Raw genomic sequence first — 8,820 nt, 5'->3', positions numbered from 1 at the left:
CAGACTCTATTGACTGAAGACTTGGGGGACTACACTATGTACCATATATTGGGCCTCATGAAAAATATTTGGGAGACTTAGCCCATTATTTATGTATTGATGAGCGAGCCCTTATTCTATAAAATGGACTTCCTCACTTTCATTAGAAAGCACCCATTATTCATGTATTGAGGATCGAGCCCTTATTTTATAAAAATGACCCCCTCACCTTCATTAGAGAGCATTGCTGCCAACTGAGCAATCGCCTCGCCGCAAGCATCACTCATAATCCATTATTCATGTATTAAGGAGCGAGCCCTTATTTTATAAAAAGGACTCCCTCACCTTCATTAGAGAGCATCGCCGCTAACTGAGCAACCACCTCGCCGTGAGCATCACTCCTAACTCATCACTTATGTATTGAGGAGCAATCCCTTATTCTATAAAAGGGACTCCCTCACCATCATTAGAGAGCATCGTCGCCTACTGAGCAACCGCATCGCTGCGGGCATCAACCCTAACCCATAATTTATGTATTGAGGAGCAAGCCCTTATTCTATAAAAGGGACTACCTCACCTTCAACGCCACAAGCTGAGCCAACCAAGGCAACATAAGCCACCAGCAGAGCAGCCTCGTAACATGTGCTACTTCTGGTTGAGCATCATTTCATATTGGGCACCGCCTCATATCGAATATCAGTTCTAGACGACATCTAGTTACTTCGGCCCACACATGGACTGAATTTCAAGTCTTCAGCCAAAAGACTCTCTTGACTGTAGACTTGGGGGACTACTGTTTGTACCATACTTAGGGCCTCCGTATTTAGATCTCGTATAAATACTCTGAGGACTTAAATGTAATTATGCAATAAAGGAATGGGTAAATATGTAATAATTGAGGAGCCCTTATTCTATAAAATGACTCATCACTCTCCTCATTAAGGGAGGCCAATTCTTAGGCCATACCCTCACCCTCTCAGAGCTCTCATCCTCACAGAGAAGCGCTCTATATCCTCTTCAACATCTTAGAGAAATACAATATCAGTGTGGACATAGCCCAAACATTGGGGTGAACCACGATACATCTTATGTTATTTACATTTCTTGCAAATTCACGGTCGGATTTACGTTGTTCCAGGGCCTCCGGTTTTGTGCATCAACAAAATTAAAAACTTCAATGTCATTACTGTCATACACGTCTCTTAGTAAACTTGTAGCCTTTAACCACTCAATGTATTCACTCATGACTCATGAAAGCTACTTGTCAATCCATACAGAATTACAAGCTAGACTAGACATTTTTTAAGTCTAAACATTAGTAGGCTACGCCTCTTGCCAAATAAACACTCATACATAGACATCTCTTCTTTGACTCTTAGTCTGAAATTGATTGATTTTTAGCAGATTGAATGGTTGTCTACAAAGAAACAGAGCTTTCTGGAGATGTTGATGAAGACAAAATAACAAAAGATTTCAATTCGATTAAGGATCGAAGGGTAAAACTTAAATATGTATTTCTTCTTTTTACTTCTTAAGTTGTTATGACCCACCGAAGTCCATAGCCCAAACTAGGCCTAGCATTTTGGACTCAACCCGTTAACCCGACCCGGCCCGACCAGTTAATATTTGAATTTGGATGGATGCTTAACGGGTGATGCGATGAAAGTTAAGCACTCAAATTAAACCCTCTTGTTGTCAAATTGTAGTATAAATGCAAGTAGGGATCGTTCTAAACCGGGGATTAGGAGGGCTTACTAAAACCTCTAAACTTACTCAAAAACATAAAAACAAAGTTAAAAACGTTTGAATAGACTCAAGGGACTCAAAACAGATTCTAAAGACTCAAAACAACTTAAAAACACTCAAAACTGCCTAAAAACATAAACTGGGCAGATTTGACTCTAACACAACTTTGGACGAATTTAGTGTTTTGACTTAAATCAAAACACTCTAAAACACAAACAAAACAGATTTTAAACACTTTGGAACAAGAAAGTAAAATGCGGGTTTTAATTTGGATGAATTTGAAATAAACAAGCAAGTTATAAAACTAGGCAGATTATAAAATGATTTTGAGAAATAAAATGATGGATGGATTAGTTAGAGGTCCGTTCTTCACACATGACACACTTGTACATGTATCGATTTCCAATTGCTTTTCAATAAACTATGATACTCAACACCCCAGATTAACCGTGATGCACAAATTAACCCTCAGATTTTCCTTGACTCATTGAATTGGATGAATGCATGCGACAACTCAAATCAGACTCATTGAATTGGATGAATGCATGCGACAACCCAAATCATTCTTAAAAAGTCCCCTATATGAATGCATAATAGAGATACAATCAAAGATCATTACGTTCAATGAAAATCATAAGTGTTGACGAGGCAATTATAACTATGAATGCATGATACAATTGCCAAGAATTCAATTAACGTGATTGTGATAGACAACCTTCACTACTCATGAATAGAAACTTGTAACGATTAGGTGAAACTCATTTATATTCTAGCATCTAATTCATGCATGAAAACTAAGCATGCATCCTTAATAAACATACAAGAATCAGTTATGAATAAAATAGATAATTGAATTGCAATCACAACTTATCAAATCACAATTGGAAGAAATCAATTCAAATCTCAAGCATGTTCATGGCTTCAAACTTCCCCCTAACTAAATAGGGGTTTAGCCACTCATAATTGCAACAAAATTAGAAAATAACAAAGTAGACATTGAAAGCAAGAATGGAGTACACCTAAAATGCTCCAAAGTTCCAAGCTTGAAACGTCAAGGACCTTTGTTTTCACCACCTTGTTGTAGCACAAGTGTCTAGGATGTGTATGGCTATATGGATGGAATGGATTTGCACGGCTAAGAGATGAAAGTGTATGGATTGGTGAGATGTAGTATGGCTAGATGAATGGATGGAGGTCACGGCAAGGAAATTGTGTTTGTGAATGAAGTTGTGAGATGTGAAATGTAGTGTCTTTGGATGATGGCCCCCAAATTATGGTGAAGGATGGATGTATTTATAGGCTAGGGAGAGGAGTGTATAGAGTTGTAATGAGTGGATGTAATGGGTGTAGTGGGTGAGTGTTGTGGTAATGAGTGGATGTAATGGGTGTAGTGGGTGGATGTTTGGTAATGAGTGGATGTAATGGGTGTAGTGAATGGATGTGTTGGGTGAAATGAGTGTGCTAAAATGGTTATTTATAGGGAGAGGATGATGCACAAACTTCAAATTTCGTCAATTCTTTTTGCTCCAAGCATATGTTATCCATTCCATGCCCAAAAATGCTCCAAAATGCACTTTTTTGCCACATTAACCCCTTTGGACCTACAAACACACGAAAATAGCTTAAAATACTAAAATAACTACGAACTAACAACATAAATCCCAAGAAACAAGCTAACTAAGTCGTATAAATATGCTCCTATCAAATTCCCCCACACTTAGCTTTTGCTAGTCCTCGAGCAAAACAAAACAAACAAAACAAAACACAACCTAGACATTCCAACAATTACCTCAGGGATTTTTAATGAAACATGACATGTTAAAAATCATCATTCCCACAGATTTTGGTCATCCTTACACTTGAGCACATACTTATAGTCACCACTTACTAGTTCACAATTAACCAATTAAAACGATGTTTTGAATGTAGTAACATGCCTTAGAGAATTTACTCAATTCCTTACAAGATACTCTCTATTTTCACACACATTTTCTGACTACACACCCTACACTAGTTATATGTGAGAAGATTGATGTAAACATGAAAACAAACACTCACATATATGTATAACAAATAGGGCAATTTTCTGGAGTTATTCAGCATGTTTAGATATGATCTCATAAATGGAATGCTACTACTTAGATGCAAGAACCAGTGACACCATATGCTCAAACCAATTCCAAACTCCACATATTGAAACGCATAACACTCAAGATAAAGTTAAGGGTTGTAACGAGGTTTAAGGGTAATGGCTAACAAAGAAAGGATAAGGATAACAAACGTTCTTAAAGCAATAGCAAGCAAAGTAATGAAATAGACACTTGGAATTCACTTAATAATGCAGAAATTAACTTTTAAACACAAAGGGAAGATTCAAGCAACACTTAGGGCCGAATTCAATGTTTTGGACCCTTTCTTCAACAAACAACACTTTAGAGCTCCTTTTTCACTCTTTTCACAACTTTTCTTCTTTTCATTCTATTTTCCATGAATGTTTCTTTTTTTCTTTTTGTTTTCTACCTGTGCCTTATTAAGGACTTTGGCACACACACACACACACACAAGAATCACTTCCCTCACACTTGTTTTTCTGTAAAAGTTCAACAAAAGGAATTCCTTCTAAATTATGTTTTACTAGGCTTCAAGAACAAGGGTATGGATGGTCCTAATCTAGGCTAGGTGAGGATAGTATGGGTTAACAAAGAACATAGGCTACAAAAGGCTCAACGGGGTTAAACTTAAACACATAATGAAATAAGGCCCGGCAATTTGGCTGTGGTGGTCACTACACAACTTCATCTTGAATATGTGTTATGCAAATCAATAGCATGCTTTGAATGAAATAGGCATGAGTTCTAGCATTTGGAACTAAATGATGAAACGCCTTCTAAGTAGTAACCAAGAAAAGAATATTGAGATCATGCAACGACTTTAGAAAACAATAGTGCGCAGATTATTAACTCTCTAAATAAACGTTTAGGCTCAAGTCTCACAAGGTTGTAACGTTCATTTGAGTTCCTTCCTTCAAGCATGTTACAAAAATTGATTTTTCTTTTATGATTGCATGTGAATTCATAAATTATAACCACAACCAAGTATACACCAAAGAGTAAATAAAATTTTCATCCATGTTTATAACTCTCTTTAACAGTCATGTAATTAAAAATCAAATCCTCATCATTGTATTGGAAGGTACCCTAAGACACAAATAAACATACAAAAACAACTCTTTTTGGGTTTTTCAAAACAATTTTTCAAATTTTTATGAGATTTTCAGATTTTTATGTCAAAACACACTGAAACACTCCAAAACAGCTTAAAAACACTTAAAACAGCAAGGAACAACACTAGAAGTAATGGGTGATAAACTCTTACGAATTTCATGCAAAACAATGGTTACCCCCCACACTTAAATCAAACATTGTCCTCAATGTTTCAAGCATATACTCACACAAAAACAAGCAAATAAACAAACAACGAATAAACATGACAAGTATGGCAAAGTAAAAATTAGACAGAGTAGAGTTTAAGAACGCAAATCTGGTTTTGGAGATAGATGATGTTATCTTTCCACAGCTTTGATCTCGAACTAGTTTGGAATTCTGAGCGAGGAATATGAGAGTTCCTTGGTTTCAAATCAGACTCCTTATGCCGGGTTGATTTGATTGTGCAGTCTGCATTCTTCTCTGCTTATTTCTTCTGCACGGTAGGCAGGCACGAGGTAGAGGTGTTGGTCTGTTTCTTTCTTCAATCTTTCCAAGTGCCCACCTCTTACTTTCTTTCTCATTGTCCCTAGCTGAGGATGAATTGGTAAATTGTCTCCACATGCTTCGAGGTATCATTTTCACTTCCCTTATCTGTTCCCCAGGCAGATGCGGTAGACGAAGAGGAAGTATATGAAGATGAGTACTCGAGAGCAAGGCTAGGTAAGCAATCAGGAAGTGGTTCTAGGCAGTCGGTTCCAGATCGGAAGATTGATAGGAATTAATAACCGATATTATTCTTTCACTCTTGTTAGCAACCGTTGGATGATTTAATAGTAAACTTCACGTGTTTTCTACTTCATAAGAGATCTTCGACAGATTACCCGTAATTTTCGCAAGGCTGAGTGTGCATGTGACAGGCGCTGACACGTTTGGAAAAACAAGTGCCTCTTCGATATCTGGAATCGACGCTTCGACAAACTGCCCGTGATTTCTGCAAAGCTGACTCTGCATGTGACAGATGCTGACACGTCTGGAAAAGCTCTTCGACAAACTGCCCGTGATTTCCGCAAAGCTGACTCTGCATGTGACAGATGCTAACACGTCTGGAAAAGCAGATGCCTCTCCGATATCTGGAATCAACGCTTCGACAAACTACCCATGATTTTCGCAAAGTTGACTCTACATGTGACAGATGCTGACACGTCTGGAAAAGCATATGCCTCTCTGATTTCTAAGCTTGCCTCTTCGATCTCTGGAATCCCATCGAGTGCAGAGGTTGCATGTGACAAGTGCGGACAAATCTGGAAAAGAAGATTGGTCGTGGTTTCTAAGCAAGCCCAGCTTTTGAGAAAGCTAGCGCCTCTTTGATTTTTGAGTTGGCCTTTTCGATTTCTGAGCTCGCCTCTTCGATCTCTGAAATCCCATCGAGTGCTGATTTTTATAGAGGTATGCAAGACGTTCAAAGCACATTTGAATTTCTGCCTGTAAAAACTCCCTTCTTGCACTTCTACGATCTTGACTTTTCTGACCTCTTCTTTCTTTAACATCTCTGAAAATGTCTGGCCCCTCCGACCATCGTTTTGACTTGAACCTTGGTGAAGAGGCAGTCCCGCCTTCTCTAGACAACATATGGCGCCCATCCTTCATATCCCCTACTGGTCCCCTTACCGTTGAGGATTCAGTGATGAAGAATGATATGACAGCTGTGGTGGTGGCCAGGAACCTTGTCACTCCCAAAGATAACAGACTATTTGCTAAACGGTCTGATGAGTTGGTTGTTAAGGATTCTCTAGCTCTCAGTGTGCAGTGCGCAGGTTCCGTGTCTAATATGGCCCAACGCATATTTGCCCGAACCCGTCAAGTTGAATCATTGACGGCTGAAGTGATGAGTCTTAAGCAGAAGATTAGAGGGCTTAAGCATGAGAATAAATAGTTGCACAGGCTCGTACATAATTATGCTACAAACATGAAGAGGAAGATTGACCAGATGCAGGAATCTGATGGTCAGATTTTACTTGATCATCAAAGGTTTGTGGGTTTGTTCCAACAGCATTTGCCTTTGTCTTCTGGGGCTGTACCGCATAATGAAGCTCCAAAAGATCAACCTCCGATGCCTCCTCCTTCTGGGGCTCAGCCGACTGCTGAGGCTCTGCCGACTACTGAGACTTCTCCTAAGCAACCTTTGTGAAGGCTCCCTCTTGTATTTATTTGCTTAATGTTCCTTTCTTTTTTTATGAATGTAAAAATACCTTGCATAACTGTCAGTGTTTCAAAAATAAACCCACACCAAAAATAATTAAACAAGCAACAGATAAAAATGACAATCATGGCAAAATAACATAAAAAGGGAAGGTTTTTAGAAACGCTAAACTGATTGTGGAGCAATTCAAAAAACTTTCTTATTTGAATACACGGGTTGCCTCCCAAGAAGCGCTTGCTTTAAAGTCTTCCAGCCGGACAAAACTTCCTTCTAAACTTGGATAGGGCCCATAGCATGGAATTGATCCTTGAATGGACGGTGATACTTGACGTGATCCGGCAATGGTTTAAATTCTAGCGTAGGTGCCTGAATCATCAAAATTAGCAAGTTAGTATATAATAAAATCGAAGTTGGAGAAAATGGCTTACTTGCTTGCTCTAACACAAACTCAATTACGAACACCACATCTTTGAAGGTTGCAGGGATATGGGACTTGGCCAGATTTGGTGTTCTGAGAGTTATGACTTTTCCCGTGTCATAAAATCCAACTTCTTTGGGAGTTTTCATCTCAAGGGTATCTTCTTTGATGAATTGTAGACATTCCCCATCCACTTCTTGCTCTTGATTCTTTGGAAATGTTCCGAAGATGCCTTTCTCACCTTCTTCTTTGATGGAATTTAGGCTTACCTTGGTTGTAGTGGACGGCATAGAGGGCATATGGGGTTGCGGCAAGGGTGGTTCTTCCCTTGTCGTGGCCTTGTTATTCTCCTCTTCTTCGAGCAGCAGCTGTTCATCTATGTTTTGGCTTGGTTTGGATGTCTTGGGTTCACCTCCAACCTCCATAGCACTTCCCAAAGTGATAGCATCATGGATTTCAAAATCTTCCTTCAAATTTTCAATAGTTGAGTTGGAGAGTTCACTTTACTCTTGAATTTGTGCCATGAACTCCATAATCTGCCCAATTTGCTTCTCCACTTCTCCCGTCTTCTTGGCTTGATTTTGCATCTTTTTGTTTCCATTTTCTACTTCCTGGTTCAAAAAGGTGAGTAACTTATTAAACATATCATTATCCAAAGACGTACCTGAATTGAATTGGGCAGATTGTTGTGGTGGTTGCATAGGTCTTGAATAGAACTCCTCTTCTTACTGTCAATACCCATCTTGTTGGAATTGTTGAGGTTCTCCTCACATGTAATCTGAATAATCTCTCCAATCCGAATCGTAAGCGTTGGAAAACATGTTGTCCCCTGATTAGCTATGGCCTTGATAACCCCAAGCATCTTCATTTGCAGCGAATTTAGAACATTGATGAGTTGGATATCCTTGCCCATAGGACACACCATCTGTAGGGACACTTTGCATTGTGGTCCTTTCGGCATATTGTGACACTTGAGAAGTAAGTTTTGCCAATTGAGCTTGAATGGTAGCAAAATCCATGTCTTTCCTCTCTAGTACTTGAAATCAAGGAAAAAAAACTAAATCAAATATCATAAGTAAAAATAAAAGACACAAATAGAAACGAAGTCAGTAACTAAAACAAAAAACATGAAAAAGAAACAACGGGGGATTAGCAAAGTTGCTAATCCCTGGCAACGGCGCCAAAATTTGATGCGATGAAAGTTAAGCACTCAAATTAAACCCTCTTGTTGTCAAATTGTGGTATAAATGCAAGTAGGGATCGTTCTAAAC

The sequence above is a fragment of the Malus sylvestris genome, chromosome 5, assembly GCF_916048215.2.
Source record: "Malus sylvestris chromosome 5, drMalSylv7.2, whole genome shotgun sequence".
NCBI classification, from domain to species: domain Eukaryota; kingdom Viridiplantae; phylum Streptophyta; class Magnoliopsida; order Rosales; family Rosaceae; genus Malus; species Malus sylvestris.
This window is presented reverse-complemented; position numbering follows the sequence as displayed.